At 36.1% G+C, this 19,237-nt stretch overlaps 1 protein-coding gene across 2 annotated transcripts in view; it reads left to right on the top strand.

The window, feature by feature from the left end:
• Positions 1-19,237, top strand: part of LOC146399572 (uncharacterized) — a 617,271-nt gene that overhangs the window by 157,153 nt on the left and 440,881 nt on the right. The window lies entirely within an intron of this gene.

Here is a 19,237-nt window from a genome sequence, read left to right as displayed (position 1 = left end):
AATTGATATCTAGGTGAGAAAAAGATGAAGGCTCCGATTCAATTCACAAAAGCAGTGGTGGCGGATGGGACAGGCCAATTTGAAAGACATTTTTAAAATGAAACTGCAAGGACTTAATAACTAGGAGAACAAATTTTCTGGGCATTAGTGAGGCTAGAACTCAATAATTCAAACTTTTTAATCTGGAAACCCGAGTGGACAGTGACATTATTATCCAAGGACAATTTTAAATGGAGAGAGAAATAGAAAGAGACGAAAACGAGTTCAGCTTGGGGCCTGATCTCTTTGGGATCTCTTTATGAGATCTCTTTTGTCAATCCGGGTGGGGGGGTTATTAGTGTTGGTAGATCAACCTTGGCCTCATACTATTTCATTAGTACTTTTAAGGTGTAACTGAAGATATTTATTACAATCCAAATTAAATAGGTTAATGCTGCTTTCAGAAATAATATTCTAGGAAAAATATTTTCTAGGAACTTTAATTTTTAAAGAGTCTGATTTCTCACTTTGTTTAACTGAGGAAAGAAACCCTTTATTTTCCAGTGACAATTTTCCTGTTTTCTTTACTCATTCCCCAAGAATTTTAACCAGCAGGGCAGCCATGTCCACAATAAATGGTATTTGGGCATTTTGGGCATAGGTTTGAGAAGCTCTGTAACTTATTCAGTAAATTCTTCTCCAAATTACAGGGAGGAAAGAATGTTTTATACCTCTGTACTTAAGGGACAAATTAGGATTACACCAACTTCTACCTGTGTTTGGAGAATTAGGTGGCTATTGGAAATAATTAGGTTAATTTATATTTTGGGTTTTATTAGACTTATTTTAAAGAAGATACTTTTTTTAAAAAGTCCCAGTATGTTATAAGATTAAGTTCAATAACCCAGATCTGTATAACTGCAACACCTAAATCTATTTGCTACAACCTTGAATAAAAAATATTTCTTCTCATAAACTGGGTTTTGTGGGGAAGAAGGTCTTCCAGGATGAAAGAGAGCTCACAATTAATAAGAATAAAGAAAGTAGGATTTACTTTTGGGGCCTTCTTTATAAAAATTAAGGAAAATACAACAGAGTTCCCACTGTAGCTCAGGAGGTTAAGAATCCAAGGTCGTTTCTGTGAGAATGCGGGTTGCACCCACGTTCATCAATATGGTGTAAGTACCTTGTAAGCAGCATATTACTATTTCTGCACCAAGTTTTATGAGGTCACTTTAGGTAGAGATCTGGTCAGGATTCTACCAAAGGAGTTCAGGGCAGGACAGTTTCATATTTGGACCCTGGACTTGTAGACACTGCAGAGAGGACCTGTTTATTCTCACAGCACAGAATGGATAGAGGAGTAGAAAAGCAGCATGGGGTCTATATGTCTAACTAATAGACACTTTTCTCTGTCCAATTCGCCTACCCGAGAAGACCAGAAAGAATACAATGAAATTCTAGCTTCAATGTGGTATGGAATTCTCTCTCTCTCTTTTTTTTTGTCTTTTGTCTTTTTAGGGCCACACCTGCGGCATATGGAGGTTCCCAGGCTAGGGGTCGAATCGGAGCTGTAGCTGCCGGCCTACACCACAGCCACAGCAACACCAGATCCGAGCCTCATCTGTGATCTACACCACAACTCATGGCAATGCTGGATCCTTAACCCACTGAGCTAGGCCAAGGATCAAACCCACAACCTCATGGCTCCTGGTCAGATTAATTTCCGCTGCGCCACGATGGCAACTCCTGGTATGGAATTATTGCATTATATTTATGATTGCCTTCAATAAAAGGAAGGAAGGAAAGCAGGAAAGAAAGAAGGAAGACAGGGAGGATGAGAGAGAGCAAATAATTTTGAGGAGCTTGCAAATTACTGAATTAAGACCGATGTAAACAGAAATCTGTTTAGATTCATGGAATGGACAGAGTTATACTTTGTGCCATGACACATTCTGTATACTTAGCTTTGCATAGATCAGTGACTTTTTTGCTTTTTAGGTCTGCACCCTCAGCATACAGAGGTTCCCAGGCTAGAGGTCGAAGAGCTGCAGCCTCCGGCCTATACCACAGCCACAGCAACATGGGATCTGTTCCTTGTCTGCGACCTACACCACAGCTCAAGGCAACGTCGGATCCTTAACCCACTGAGCGAGGCCAGGGACTGAACCTGTAACCTCATGGTTACTAGTCGGATTTGTTTCTGCTGTGCCACAAGGGGAAACTCCAGATCGGTGCCTTTCAAACTCCTTCTTTACAGCCTTAAGGTGTCTTTGAAAGTGCAGAGGGGGAAGGGGGAGGGTGGTGCTGGGTGAGAGGGCTGGATTGCCTTTGGGCTGTTTCCTGACACTTTAACCAAGAGGGCGAGGCTTCCTCCTTAGGCTTTGACTTGAACACAGCGTCAGTGCTATCCTCCTTCTCTAAGGGAAAGCTATGGGCCTAATTCAAACATAAAGCCCTGTGATTACTAAAAAGGTCAAAAAATGGAAAAGCTTAACGATTGTTCAGTGTATATAATTTAAAAATTCAAGAACCTCAGCTAATAAAAGAATTTTTAAAAAAATTTTAAGAGCCCAAAAGTCATCCAGACACTTTCATTTTTAAAATTGGGAAACTGTCTCAGAGGAGATATGATATGATGTGATAGCTTTTTTTATTTTTGCCTACCCCCAAATTATATACCGAATTCAGAAAAATAAATTTTTTTAGGATTTAAGATAAAAAGTTTCTTTTAGATCAAATGTGATATTAAAAGAATCTAGAGTTATTTGGCATATTTTTTATTAGCTTCTTACATCTGTATGAGTTGAAGATGTAAGTTATATAAGACAGTTGTCAAAATGAAAAAGCTCAGCCTTCCTGGTTAATTTTACAGAGATAAAGTACTACTGACATAAATGTTTCAGGGATTGTATATGGTGCCTAATAGATTGGAGATTGTCACGGCCATACTATGTTTGTTCCCTCTGGTGAAAGAAACACTGACAAAGTCTTGATAAAACAATGAAGTACTGCCCCCTAACCCAAACTTCACGCTCCTCTATTGTGATTCTCTTGTTACTGCAGTAAACTAACCACAGCCGTGTTGTCTCATCTCCAGGTGTGTTTCGCTTTCCTCTAAGACTTGTTTGAAAGTTCTGCTATAAAGTAGTGACCATAGCAGTTATTTTTAAGTCTTGTTATTTCAAGGGTTTCTCTTTTTGGTTCAGAAGCAGATAAATTTATAAAGGAGAGGACTGAAAGAATTCATGAGGGAAATTATTGTGTGGATAGCAATTGTTTAGAATAGCACGGTGGTTTCAGTGTTTTATTTTCTGATGGACATGTGACAGAGTCCTTTCCTTGTAATTTTCCTCTGATCCTCAATTTACTAGACTGCTTTTATAAATGAAACGCATTACTTAAATGGCATCTGATTTTCACTGCTCTTTGAGAATTCAAAACAATGCATTTTACTGCATCTCCTTACTTTTAATGGCAACATATCATTTGCATGTTGTTTCATTTAATAATGTGTTGCTTTTTTCTTTAATTTGTTTTTTCTTTTAGGGCCATAGTCGTGGCATATGAAAAGTTCCCAGGCTAGGGGTCCAATCAGAGCCTATGCCAGCCTATGCCACAGCCACAGCAATTTGGGACCCGAGCCATATCTGCAACCTACTCCACAACTCATGGCAATGCTGGATCTTTAACCCACTGAGTGAGGCCAGGAATTGAACCTGAGTCCTCATGGATACTAGTCAGGTTCATCACCACTGAGCCACAATGGAAACTCTCTTTTCTGTGATTTAATTGGACATCCAAGGCTACGCATTTTCTTTATCAGACATGAAAACTCACTCTTAAGAGTGAAGAACTGCACTTTAAATGTTCATCCATGCATAACAGGTCCTCCCAAGAAAAGGCTGATATCTGTTCTACTGTTCCAGCCTCAAAGGAACGAGGAAGTCACTTCTAGAAAGCCATGAAGTTTAGCATACTTTAACCTTGAGAAGGGAAAGCTTGAGCCGTAAGTTTAAGAATCTCTTTCTATACATACATAAATAATCAAAGACAAACATATTAAGACCATTTTTAAAATCAAGAATAACATTTTTTTTCTTTTTGGCCTCCCCTAGGCATATGGAGTTCCCAGGCCAGGGATCAGATCCAGGCCACAGTCGCGACCTAAGCCACAGCTGCGGCAATGCCAGATCCTTAACCCACTGTGCTGGGCCAGGGATCAAAACTGTGTCCCAGTGCTCCTGAGACCCCGCCGATGCCGTTGCACCACAGTGGGGACTCCAAGAATAACATTTTGAGAATACTGATGATCAAAATAAGGAACTAGTAAGAAGACTTAGTTGCAAATTAGTATTATCTGAAAATATTTTGTGATAGAAGACTTTTAAGGAAAACCAACCAAAACTCTGATATAAGACATGCACCTTAAGTGTTATATTGGGGCATTAATTAACAGAAGAACCAAAGGATTATTTCTTTTTTGACTTGACTATGTACTATTTGATTCCATACGACATACTGAGAAATTACATGTTAATGTACAGGTTTCTCACCAGTAAGAAAAGACAATGCCTGAGGTTATCACCCTGGGGGATACTGATCAGTTTTTTTCCACAGCTGATAGCAATTTGTTGACATACAGAAAAGTTGCTCTTAATACATCTCAATGAGAGTTACTGCATTGAATCAAATTCTCATTCCCTTTTCCTAATAAAATTTAGCACTTACCTTAAGTCATTGCAAATACAATGTAATTGGAAAGGTTTTTTTTTTAACATAAAATTTACCAAATTTACTATTTTTTTCTTTTCTTTTCTAATTTTATGGTTGCATTCGCAACATATGGAAGTTCCTGTACCACAGCTGCGGCAACTAGTGGATCTGGGCTGGGTGTTGCACCTGTACCTCCACAGCTACCCAAGCCGCTGCAGTTGGATTCTTAACCCACTGAACCACAGCAGAAACTCCAAGTTTTACCGTTTTTAAGTTGATAATTCAGTGGCATTAGTATATTTTCAATATTGTAGAACCATCACTATTACCCACTTTCAGAACTTTTCCATCATCCCAAATAGAAACCCTGTATCCATTAAACAATAACATATGATCTCCCAAAACCACTCGTAATGTCTATTCCACTTTTTGTCTCTATGATTTTTGCCTATTCTAAGTATATCATATACTATTTTGTTTGTTTCTGGATAATTTCACCGAGCATAATGTTTTCAAGTTTCATATATGTTGCAGCATTTATCAGAATATCATTCCTTTACAAGGTAGAATAATATCTCATTATATGGATAAACATCTTGTTTATCCATTCATCTGTTAATAGGCATTTGGGTCCTCTTCCTTTTGGCTATTATGAATACTGCTGCTAGGAATATTGGTATTCAGTATTTGTCTCTATTTTCAGTAAGCTTTGGGGTATATAACTAGACATGAAATTGCTGGATCATCTAGTAATTTTACATTAAACTATTGTAGATACCCCCAGACTGTTTTTTTATACCAGCTATACCATTTTACAGTCTCATCAGCAATGCACAAGGGTCCTGATGACACCACATCCTCACCAATGCTTTTGTTTTTGTTTTCGTTTTTGTTTTTTAAGGACAATGGCCATCTCAATGGGTGTGAAGTGGAATCTCACAGTGTTTTGATTTGCATTTCTCTAGGGGTTAGTGATATTGAACATCTTTTTGTGTGCTTACTGGCCAGCTGTCTGTTTTCTTTAGAGAAACGCCTATTAATTCCTTTGCCCACATTTTAACTGACACTTTTTTTGTGTTGGGTTGTAGAAGTTCTTTATATATTCTAGATATAATCATAAATATATATATATGGATATACATATATATGTCATTTAAAAATATTTTCTCATTCTGTGAATTATCTTTTCACTCTCTTGATAGTGTCCTTTGATGCACAAAAGATCATAATTTTGATGAAGTCCAATTTATCAATTTTTTCCTTGCTCCCTGTGTTCTTGGTGTCATACTCAAAAAATCATTTTCAAATCCAGTTGTATTAAGGTTTTTCTTTTACATTTTCCTCTAAAAGTTTTATAGTTTTAGCTCTTACACTTAGGCCTTTGATGCCTAATTTTTGTGTGTGGTGTAAGGTAAAAGCCTGATTTTATTCTTTCACATGTGGATGTCTGGGTTTTCTCAGTACCGTTTGTGGAAAGATAGTAACCAGTTTTGACTCTAATGTAGTTATTCTAAAACTTGCTTTCGAAAAAAAATGTCTATACAATTTTTCTTTCTCATATGTACTTGGAACCAGTTTTCCCATGTCACTGGCTCCCTTATGAATGCGTAAAACAAATTTTGACACAGGTTTTTTATTTTTGGGAGAGAGTTCTATTATGAAGCTTTTTGGAATATTACACTCTGGCTTTGTAAATATCACACTGTATTAACTGAAGAATACCCTAATTTCTTCTCTTGCTGTAAAGAGGATTTGTGGGATTTGGACTATCACACGGGGCTAGGTGACCATTGTCCATTGGTAGGTTAGGGCAGTAGACAGATTTTAAAAAACAAAGCACAACAAAAAGTCCTTATTGACAGAGAATGTGTGTCTATTCTTTCTTCACTTTTCTGCCAAGGTACATAACTATGCCCATTTTTTATTCTGATAGTTTTTGTCTGTATGATTAAAGATAACTTGCTTGATCTCAAGGAGGTATAAAAGCTAAAATAATGCAATGTGAAAAAGCCAGTTATATCTCCGTAGGTGTTTTGTGGTGGTATTTGCAGTAGGGTTTCATGAAATGATTTAAAGCTTTCAGATCATGAGACAAACTTAGAATCTCTCTTTGTGAACAGTGGATACAAATCAGTATTAATCAGAGAGATACTGAGATATTGTGTTGATTTCTAAAATGTATCTGTGCCAGCAACGCACTGGGCAAGTTAATCTCAGCTCCCAAGGAAAAGGCTTAATGTGGACATCTACAAAATCCCCAGCTGTCATAAACTGCAGACAGCCAATCAAAAGAACAGCGGCGTCGTGAGTGAGTAGAGTAACATTCATTTCCTCGGGGCAGATCAGCAATTGAGGAAAGAAAAAAAAACAAAAACAAAAACAAAAACAAAAAACCCCTCAGATCTAGGTATGAGTAAATGTCTCCCTTAAAAATATGTTTCCTATTTAAATGAAGGCACACTTTTTAGAGATGTATAAAGAATAGAACTACTGATATAAGGGGGGAAGTAAACCTAACAAAAGCAAATAAAGAGACTAGACTAAAGCATCTACTTTGCAGGTGGTGAGTTACACTCAACTGTTTCATCTGGTAGTCAGAAAAGACAGATCCATGATAAAAAAGAGTAACTTTTATCCTTTTGGAAAAGTCAAGTGATATGCTGATTACCAGATTTTAAAGATGGGATGAGTACAACACTCTAACTGTATAAGTATTGTAAGGCACTTGCTTGTATAAAAAATTGTTAATCATCTAGCTTGATATGGGTTTTTTAACTAAGAGTTAAAGGCCACCCCTTTGAGTAATATGTATATTGATAAAAAAATAAGCTGTAATTGATTTGCTCGTCTCTCCTTAAACCCAAACTCTAGATCCAAATACAAAAGTGATATATGGGACTGGGAATAAACTAAGTGAAAAGAGAAATGATTATTAGTAACTAAAGAAAAAAGAATACTAACTTAACTTTACAGATCCTATGTTTCTGCCTAGGATACAGATTGAGCTGTTATTTAAATTGCCATTAATTTTATTATTTCACTTTATTTCCTAAGATTCCACATAGAACCACATGCAGAAGTCCAAACTAAAAAGAACACCATTTACTTACATTACTGAGGTCTTTAAAAAATTTAAATAGATTTAGATATTTACTTCAACCCAAATAAATGCCCAGAGATTTCATGCTCCATAGGAAATAAGCTGAATTCATGTTTACCTGAAATACTTGTCAAAACCCTAAACTTGAATCCATGTGACAAGTGGTGGTAGACATTTTCTTTTGCTTGTCCTTTTGCCTTTTATAGCTATTTTCTTAGCCAGACATGCCTTTATTTTAAAAAGATCAAAGGCTTAACCAAAATAAAGAAAAACTGCACGATTTCATTCTGAGATTCAGTCAAGGCACGGTAAGGCAGATAATTTAGAGTCAGCTTTGATCTTATCAATGTTTATCTGAACTGAAAGGAACATTGGCACACTCATAGTGATTAAAGAATGGTGCCATTTCAATTTAAAATTCACTTTAAGGAATTGCTACAAGAAAATGGTGGATTTTTAATACACGTTATTTCGTTCCTTTGTTGTTTTAGCTGCACAGTATGCTATGTATAAGGTCAAAATGAGGAAAATAAGAAGAAAAGGTTAATACACGTAATAAGATCGCCTTCAAGCCAAGGGAAAAAATGGCAACCTTGGGATTAATATTGGGCATTGTATTAATTTTCTCTGCTTTTAGTTGTAGCATTATCTAGTACTTTTTTTTCTCCCTCAGCTTTCATGGGAATTGTTTCTTTCTTTTGTTTTTAAACATGCGATATACCATTAAAAATGCTACCCATAAGCAGTCTTAGAATTTCATGGTACTTTCTATGATTTTGTTTTGAAATATGATCAAAACTAGAATCAATTTTCTTTTAGAAATTAGAGTATATCAAGGAAAGCACATTTCTAAAGGAAAATACTTGAATAGGATAACTGATAAGGTGAATTCACCAATAAGATTAATTCAATTTAAAGTTAATTTACAACTTATATGTGGACAGTGCTCTGTGAAACATCAGGGAACAGCAATATTTAAAAGATAATACTGTTTGATAGGAGAGAGTCACTAACTAAAAAACAACCAAAAAAATCAGAGTAAGGGGAATACTATATTGCTATACCCAAGATGAGTACATTATATTTCACCTTCCATATATAAGTGATGGCATACAGTATTTGTCTTTCTCTGTCTGACGTATTTCACTAAGCATAATATTCTCTAGGGTCCATCAATACTGCTGCAAGTGGCAATGTTTCATTCTTTTTTATGGTTGAGTAATGTTCCATTGCATATATGTATACCACATCTTCTTAAGACCATCATCTACTGGGCACTTGGGTTGCTTCCATGTCTTTGTTATCATGAACAGTGCTGCCATGAACATTGAGTTGCATGTATCTTTCACAACAAGAATTTTCATATTTTTTAGATATATACCAAGGAGTGAAATTGCTGGGTCATATGGCAGCTCTATTTTTAGTTTTTAAAGGAAAAACCATGACTGTTTTCCATAGTGACTGCACGAATTTACAGCCCCATCAATAATGTACAATGGTTTCATTTTCTCCACACCCTTTCTAGCCTTTATTTTTTGCAGACTTTTTGATAATGGCCATTCTGACCAGAGTGAGGTGACACCTCATTGCAGTTTGATTTGCATAAATCTAATAATTAGTGATGTTGAGCATCTTTTTGTGTGCCTTTTTGGCAACTTTATGTCTTCTTTGGAAAACATCTACTTAGGTATTCTGCTCATTTTTTGATTGGGTTTTTTTTTGATATTGAATTGTATGAGCTGTTTGCATTTTTGGATATTAACTCTTTGTCAGTCACACATTTGTAAATATTTTCTCCCATTTTGTAGGCTTTCTTTTCACTTTGTTCATGGTTTTCTTTGCTGTGAAAAAAATCTTTTGAGTTTAGTTAGGACCCACTTATTTACTTTTGCTTTTATTTATCTGACTTAGGAGAAGGATCTAAGAAAATATAACCACAATTTATGCCAAAGAATGTTTCACCTATGTTCTCTTATAGAAGTTTTATGATGTCATGTCTTATATTTAGGCCTTTAAATCATTTTAATTTATGTATATGGTGTGAGGGAAGTTTTTCTTGCAAGGGGGACTGTGCCCATGGCATATAAAATTTCCTGGGCGAGGGATCAAACCTGTGTCATAGCAGTGACCCACGCTGCTGCAGCGACAATGCCAAATCCTTAACCTGCTGCACCACAGGATAACTCCAGGAATGTTCTAATACCATTTATTTACATGCAGCTGTCCAGTTTTCCCAAAAACACTTGTTAAAGAGATCTTCTTTTCTACATTGTATATTTTTGCCACCTCTGTCATAGGTTAATTGACTGTATGTGTGTGGGTTTCTTTCTGGGTTCTCTATTCTGTTCCATTGATCTATATGTCAGTTCTTGTGCCAACATCATGCTGTTTTGATTACTGCAGCTTTGTAGTATATAGTCTGATATCTGGGAGGATCATACCTTGAGCTTTGATTTTTTTTCCCCCTTGGGATTGTTTTGGCAATTTAGGGTCTTATGTGGTTCCATATAAATTTTAGGATTACTTGTTCTGGTTCTATGAAAGATATCATGGGTATTTTGACAGGGATTGAATAATTAAATCTATAGATTGCTTTAGGGAGTATAGCCATTTTAATGTATTAATTCTTTGAATCCAAGAACATGGGATATCTTTCCATTTTTTGAGTCATCTTCAATTCTTTTTATCAATATTATTATAGTTTTCAGCATATAGGTCTTTAATTCTCTTTGTGACATGTATTCCTAGGGGTTTTTTTTGATGTAATTTTAAATAGGATTGTATTTTTACTTTCTGGTATTTCATTACTAGTGTAAACAAACACAATATATTTCTGTCTATCATTTTGTATTATAATTTTGTACCCTGTTACCTTGTTGAATTTATTAATTAGTTCTAATAGTTTTTGTGTAGAAACTTTGATATTCTCTATACAGAGTATCATGCCACATACAAATAATGACAATTTTACCTCTTTCCTTCCAATCTGGGTACATTTTATTTCTTTTTCTTTTCTGATTGCTGTGGCTAGGACTTACAATACTATGCTGAAGGGAAGCAGTGAGAGTGGACATCCTTGTTTTGTTCCTGAATTTAGCAAGGAAGACTCATTTTTTAACTGCTGAGTATTATGTTGTTTATGAGTTTGTCATAAATGGCTTTTATTACGTTGAGGTATGTTCGCTCTACATTTTGGTGAGGGTTTTTATCATGAATGGATGTTGAATTTTTGTCATTTTCTTTTTCTGTGTTTATTGAGATGATCAAGTGTTTTTGTCTTTCCTTATGAAGCCTTGAAAGGGAAAAATCTGCAACTAGGATACTCTACCCAGCAAGATTATCATTTAGAATAGAAGGAGAGAGAAAGAATTTCTCAAACAAGCAAAAACTAAAAGAATTCAGCAGCACTAAACCTAACCTAAAAGAAATATTAAAGGGTCTTCTCTAAATAGAAAAGTGCAAAAATCTAAGGGAAAGGGGAAATCATGATATGAAAGGTGAATATATAATTAGGGCTAAAGATCACTTAAGCCAATAGAAAGATTAAAAAGCAACTTAAAAAGTTAAAAGTGATTATAACTATAATAAACAGTAAAAGGATAAATGTGAAGATGTAAGATAGGACATCAAATTCACAAAATGTTGGAGAAGAGGTTTAAAAATTTAGTTCCTTTTGAACTTGAGTGACTATCAATCTAAAGCAAGTAAATATAGGTCAACATCCTTGAACTCAATGCTAATCACAAATCAAAAGCATACAATACGTCCTATTGTGGCGTAGCAGAAATGAATCCAACTAGGAACCATGAGGTTGTGGGTTTGATCCCTGGCCTAGCTCAGTGGGTTAATGATCTGGTGTTGCTGTGAGCTGTGGTGTTGGTCACAGACATGGCTCCGATCTGGCCGTTGCTGTGGTTGTGGTGTAGGCCAGCAGATGTAGCTCCGATTTGACCCTTAGCCTGGGAACCTCTATATGTTGCGGGTATGGCCCTAAAAAGCAAATAAAAAATAAAATAAAATAAAAAAGCATACAATAGAGTTACAAAAACAAAGGGAATTAAAGTGCAGTACAAAAGAAAATCAAACCATAAAAGAAAAAAACAAAAAGAAGATAAAATTAACAGAGAACTACAAAAAACCCCTGAAAAACAAGGAAATATGTACAGTATCAATAATTAGTAATTATTTAATGTGGCTGGACTAAATTCTCTAATCAAAAGAAAGAGTTGCATACTATATTAAAAAAAAAAAACCCTGCAATATGTTGCCTACAAGAGATTCACTTCAATATGAAAGATACACACTGACTGAAAGTAAGGGAAGGTTAAAAGCTATTTCATGTAAATGCAAACAAGAAGAAAGAGGGGTAGCAATACTCATATCAGACAATATATGACTTTAAAACAAAGGCATTTAAAAAACACAAAGATGGAGTTCCCACTGTGATGTAGTGGGTTAAGAATCTGATTGCAGTGCCTCGGGTCACTGTGGAGGGTTTGATCCCCCAGCCCAGTACAGTGGAATGCAGTGTCACCACAGCTGTGATGTATGTCTAGGTCACAGCTAAAGCTTGAATTCAATCCCTGGCATGGGAACTTCCATGTGTTGCAGGTGAGGTCTTAAAACAAAACAAAATCCACAAAGAAAGGCATTACCTAATGATAAAGAGATCAATACAAGAAGAGGATATACAGTCATTAACCTATATGCACCCAATATAGGAGAAGCTAAATATATACAACAAATACTAAGAGACATAAAAAAAGAAACTGATAATGATACAATAATAGTAGGAGACTTTAATGCCCTCTGACATCAATAAACTGATTGTCCTCACAGAAAATCAATAAGGCAACAGAGGTCCTAAATGACACAATAGACCAGTTGGTCTATCCAAAAACAAAACAAAACAAACCCCAGCATACACATTCTTTTCAAGTGCACATGGTATGTTCTCTAGGATAGACCACATACTAGGTCACAAAACAAGTAGCAATAAATTTAAGAGGACAGAAATTATTTCAAGAAACTTTACTGTCCAAAACAGTATGAAACTAAAATTCAACCTCAGAAAAAGAAATGGAAAAAGGAAGAATGCATGGAGTCTAAGCAACATGCTACTAAAAAAAACCCAATGGATAGATGATGAAATCGAAGAGGAAATCAGAAAATTCCTCAAGTCAAATGAAAATGAAAAAAACAAACTTAGGAGGGTGGAAGATGGTAGGATAGTAGGACGTGAGGCTCACTACTCTCAACAATATATTGAGAATGCATCTACTTGTGGAAATATTCGAAGGGAAAATTTGCTAAATGCTGACAAAAGACCTCAGGATTCTGATAGAGTAAGAAAAAATTCACAAAAACAGATAGGACAAAAGAAAGAAGAAACAGAGAGAAGGGAAAAGAAGTTAATGGGACCTGCAGCCCTAGGAGGGAATGGGAAAGAGGAAAAGCTCCTGCACCCTGAGAAGTTCTCCCACCATTGAAGAGATCAGCCAGGACAGAGGAGGAACTTTAGAGTACTGGGGATTCTCATACTAAGTGAAGTAAGTCAGAAAGAGAAAGACAAATACCATATAATATAACTTATATGTGGAATCTAAAATATGGTACACATGATCCCACCTACAAAACAGAATCAGATCATGGACAGGGAGAGCAGACTTGTGACTCCCAGGGGGATGAGGGAGTGGTATGGGTAGGGAATTTGGAGTTGGTAGATACAAACCATTACATTTAGAATGGATAATAATGGGGTCCCACTTTACGGCACAGGGAACTATGTCCAATCTCTTGGGTTAGAACATGATGGAAGAGAGTATGAACAGAAAATACACACACACACACACTCATGCATGACTCAGTCACTTTGCTGTACAGCAGAAATTGAAAGAACATTGTAAATCAACTATACTTTAGTTTAAAAAAGAAAAAAAAAACCACCAAAAAAGCAAACCCCAAAGCTTTGCACAATCTATAGGATGGAACAAAAGCAGTTCTAAGAAGAAAGTTCACAGTGATAGAGACCTTCCTTAAGAAATAAGAAAAATATCAAGTAATTAACCTAATCTACCACCTAAAAAATCAGAAAAGGAAGAACACATGAAACTCAAAGTAAGTACAAGAGTGGAAATAATAAAGATCAGAGAGGAACTAAACAAAATGGAGATCAAAAAGCAATAGAAAACATCAATGAAACAGAGATTGAAAAAAATTATTTATTTATTTAAGTATTTATTTTGCTTTTTAGGGCTGCATCCATGGCATATGGAGGTTCCTAGACTAGGGGTGAAATCAAAGCTTCAGCTGCTAGCCTACACCAAAGGCACAGCAATGCAGGATCTGAGCCATGTCTGCAACCTACACCACAGCTTATGTCAACACCAGATCCTTAACCCACTAAGCAAGGCCAGGGATCGAACACACAACCTCATGGTTCCTAGTCAGATTTGTTTCCTCTGCGCCTTAACGGGAACTTCAGATAAAAAGTATTGACAAACCTTCTAGTCAGGCCCAATAGGTGGAAAAAGCAGAGGACCCAAATAAAGAAAATAATAAATGAAAGAGGAAAAATAGCAACTGATACCACAGAAATAAGAAAAAGATCATAAAAGAATACTATAAATAGCTACATGCTAGCAGCATGGACAACCTAGGTGAAATGGACAAATTTCTAGAAACATACAACCTGCCAAGAGTGAGTCAAGAAGAAACAGATAATTTTACCAGACTGATCATTAGAAGTGAAATAGAATCTGTAATTAAAAAAAAAGGAAAAAACAACCAAACAAACAACTCATTGCAGGAGTTCCCATAGTGGTGCAGCGGAAAATCTGACTAGGAACCATGAGATTGTGGGTTTGATCCCTGGCCTCACTCAGTGGGTTAAGGATCTGGCGTTGATGTGAGCTGTGGTATAGTTTGAAGCCATGGCTTGGATCCTGCGTAGCTGTGGCTCTGGTGAAGGCCAGCAACTACTGCTCTAATTAGACCCCTAGCTTTGGAACATCTATATGCCGTGGGTGTGGCCCTAAAAAGACAAAAGGCAAAAACAAACAAATAAACAAAAAACAAACCAAAAAAACTCATTGCAAAAAAAGTCCAGGACTGGATGGATTCACTGAGGAATTCTACCAAATATATAAAGAAGAATTTATACTTCTCAAATTTTTCAAAAGAATTTAAGTGAAGGGAACACCTCCAAATTTATTCTTGAGGCCATTATTCCCAAATATCAAAACCATATAAAGACACTACCAAAAAAAAAAAAAAAAAAAAAGGAAAGAATAAAGAAAAAGAAAGGAAAATTATAGGCCAATATCTTTGATGAATATAGATGCAAAAATCCTGAACACAGTATCAGTGAACCAATTCAACAATACATGAAAAGGATCATATACTATGATCAACTTGGATTTATCCTAAAGTCACAGGGGTGGTTCAACATACACAATCAAGCATTGTGATACACCACATTAACAAAAAGAGGGAAACAAGTATTTTTATTATTTATTTATTTAATACTTTTTAGGGCCACACCCGCGGCATATGGAGGTTCCCAGGCTAGGGGTCGAATCAGAGCTGTAGCCGCAGGCCACAGCCACAGGCACAGCCATGCCAGATCCAAGCTGCATCTGCAGCCTTCACCACAACTCATGACAATGCAGGATCCTTAACCCACTGAGCAAGGCCAGGGATTGAACCCTCAACCTCGTAGGTACTAGTCGGATTCATTTCTGCTGAGTCACTATGGGAACTCCAAGAGAAGTATTTTTAAAATAGATTAAACTAAAAGCTTAAACGAAATTATTTTTCTAAGAAAAAGGATGGGATATAGTTAACAACTGTCATAGAGGAAAAACTGGTTGGAATTTGTAACCAAATAAAATTGTGAAGTGAGGAAATAAAATAATTTAACAGAATACTAAGGCTTGGAATCTGGGCTACCGATGCCTTTTGCAGATAGGAAACATGAAAATAAAGGCGATTTTGAGGACGAGTAATCTTATTTTTGATTTGACATTTGGAAAATATTTATTTTCTTTTACATTTTTATTAAAGTTATAATTCACACAGAGTAAAAAATGTAAATCTTAAGTATATGGCGTGATAATTTTTTATTTGTGCTAATGTGTGTGTTGTGTCCACGGAGCTGTATTTCTAATCCTGCTACAGAAAATTCCCTCCTGTCTCTTCTCTGTATATAACACAACTTCTCAGGCAACCATTACTCTAATTTCTTTTATTATACATTAGTTCCACCTTTTAAAAAATTAAGCATGGAATTATACAATTTATACTATTTTCTGGCTTGGTTTTCTCACTCAATATATTGTATTGAGATTAATCTATGTGAGTCTGTGTAATATCACTTTCTTCTTTCATGTTACTGTGTGATATTTCATTCTATGACTATAACACAATTTGTTTCCCATCTCCTGTTGAAGAACATCCAGACTTTTTCCAGTGCTGGGCTACTGTGAATAAGCTCTCATGAACCATTTAGTACAGCTACCTGTATTTCTTCAGAGTACATGCATTAATTTTTCTTTTTTTACGATTTTTTTTTTCCATTATAGCTGTCAACTTTCAACTTTACAGCATGGTGACCCAGTTACACATACATCTATACATTCTTTTTTCTCACATTATCACGCTCCATCATAAGTGACCAGACATAGTTCCCAGTGCTACACAGCAGGATCTCATGGCTAATCCATTCCAAAGGCAATAGTCTGAATCTATTTACCCCAAGCACTCCATCTATCCCAATCACTCTCCTCCCCCGCCCCTTGGGAACCACAAGTCTATTCTCCAAGTCCATGGTTTTCTTTTCTGTGGAAAGGTTCATTTATGCCTTATATTAGATTCCAGATATAAGTGATATCATATGGTATTTGTCTTTCTCTTTCTGACTTAACTTCACTCAGGATGAGAGTCTCTAGTTCCATCCATGTTGCTGCAAACGGCATTATTTTGTTCTTTTTTATGGTTGAGTAGTATTCCATTATGTATATATACCACCTCATCCTAATCCAATCATCTGTCAATGGACATTTGGGTTGTCTCCATGTCTTGGCTGTTGTGAATAGTGCTACAGAGAACATGCGGATGCATGTGTCTTTTTCAAGGAAAGTTTTGTCAGGACATATGCCCAAGAGTGGGATTGCTGGGTCATATGGTAGTTCTATGTATAGTTTTCTCAGGTACCTCCCTACCGTTCTCCATAGTGGTTGTACCAGCTTACATTCCCACCAACAGTGCAGGAGGGTTCCCTTTTCTCCACAACCCCCCCATCATTTGTTATTTGTGGACTTATTAATGATGGCCATTCTGACTGGTGTGAGGTGGTATCTTGTGGTAGTTTTGATTTTCATTTCTCTAATAATCAGGGATGTTGAGCATTTGTTCATGTGCTTGTTGGCCATCTATATATCTTCCTTGGAGAAATGGCTATTCAGGTCTTTTGCCCATTTTTCAATTGGGTTGTTGGCTTTTTTGCTGTTGAGGTGCACAAGTTGCTTGTATATTTTAGAGATTAAGCCCTTGTCAGTTGCATCATTTGACACTATTTTCTCCCATTCTGTAAGTTGTCTTTTTGTTTCTTTTTGGTTTCCTTTGCTGTGCAAAAGCTTGTCAGTTTGATTAGGTCCCAATGGTTTCTTTTTGCTTTTATTTCTGTTGCTTTGGGAGACTGACCTGAGAAAACATTTGTAAGGTGGATGTCAGAGAATGTTTTGCCTATGTTCTCTTCCAGGAGTTTGATGGTGTCTTGTCTTATATTTAAGTCTTTCAGCCATTTGGAGTTTATTTTTGTGCATGGCATGAGGGTATGTTCTCGTTTCATTGATTTGCATGCAGCTGTCTAGCTTTCCGAGCAATGCTTGCTGAAAAGACTGCCTTTTCCCCATTTTATGTTCTTGTCTCCTTTGTCAAATACTAACTGACCAAAGGTGTCTGGGTTTACTTCTGGGTTCTCTATTCTGTTCCATTGGTCTGTCTGTCTGTTTTGGTACCAGTACCACACTGTCTTGATGACTGTGGCTTTGTAATACTGTTTAAAGCCTGGGAGAGTAAGGCCTCCTGCTTGGTTTTTGTTCCTCAGAATTGCTTTGGCAATTCTGGGTCTTTTGTAGTTCCATATAAATTTTTGGATTGTTTGTTCTAATTCTGTGGAAAATGTCATGGGTATTTTGATAGGGATTGCATTGAACATGTAGATTGCTTTGGGTAGTATGGCCATTTTTACAATATTAATTTTTCCAACCCAGGAGCATGGGATATCTTTCCATTTCTTTACATCTCCTTTAATTTCCTGGATTAATGTTTTATAGGTCTCAGCAGATAAGTCCATTACCTCCTTGGTCAGGTGTATTCCCAGGTATTTTATTTTTGGGGGGTACAATGTTAAAAGGTATTGTATTTTTGTATTCCTTTTCTAATATTTCATTGTTAGTATACAGAAATGCGACTGATTTCTGACTGTTAATCTTATATCCTGCTACCTTGCTGAATTTGTTGATCAGTTCAAGTAGTTTTTGGGTTGAGTCCTTAGGGTTTTCTATATATAGTATCATGTCATCTGCATACAGTGACAGTTTTATCTCTTCTCTTCCTATTTGGATGCCTTTTATTTATTTTGTTTGTCTGATTGTTTTGGCTAGGACTTTCAGTACTATGTTGAGTAACAGTGGTGAGAGTGGGCATACTTGTCTTATTCCAGATTTGAGTGGGAAGGCTTTCAGCTTTTCTCCATTGAGCATTATATTTGCTGTGGGTTTGTCATAAATGGCTTTCATTATGTTAATGTATGTTCCCTCTATACCCACTTTGGTAAGAGTTTTGATCATGAATGGATGTTGGACTTTGTCAAATGCTTTTTCTGCATCTATTGAGATGATCATGTGGTTTTTGACTTTTCTTTTGTTAATGTGGTGTATGACATTAATGGATTTGCATATGTTGAAACATCCTTGTGAACCTGGGAATTTTTCTTGAATATGCTTAATTATACTATGCTTCATGCAATTTTTGACCATGAGTGTACCATATTGCACTCCTACTACAAATATATGAGAGTTTTGGTTGATTCATATTCTTGACAACACAGAGTTTTGTCTACTTCTTTAATTTTACGCATTCTCATGGATACTTAGTCATGTGTCATTGTGGTTTCAGTTTGCATTTCCTTTAGGTTCACATCAATTGTCTTATGGTTTACATGTTAGTCTCCATGTTTTAACTTTCAGTCTACATGTGTTATTTTTTTAAGTGCATCCCTTGTAAATATTATAAAAATTAGGTCTTCTTTTTCAATCTAGTCTGAAAATCATTCTATTTTAGTTGCAGATATTGGTCCATTTATATTTAATATAAATGTTTATTTGGCTGGAATTATGTGCTGTCATGGTATCTGCTTATCCTGTTCTTTGTTATTTT

This window comes from Sus scrofa, chromosome 10 (genome assembly GCF_054392235.1).
Source record: "Sus scrofa isolate SSC_HxYL_T2T_F1_AM1 chromosome 10, Sscrofa_HxYL_maternal_Yorkshire_Landrace_v2.0, whole genome shotgun sequence".
In the NCBI taxonomy this organism is placed as follows: domain Eukaryota; kingdom Metazoa; phylum Chordata; class Mammalia; order Artiodactyla; family Suidae; genus Sus; species Sus scrofa.
This window is presented reverse-complemented; position numbering and strand designations above follow the sequence as displayed.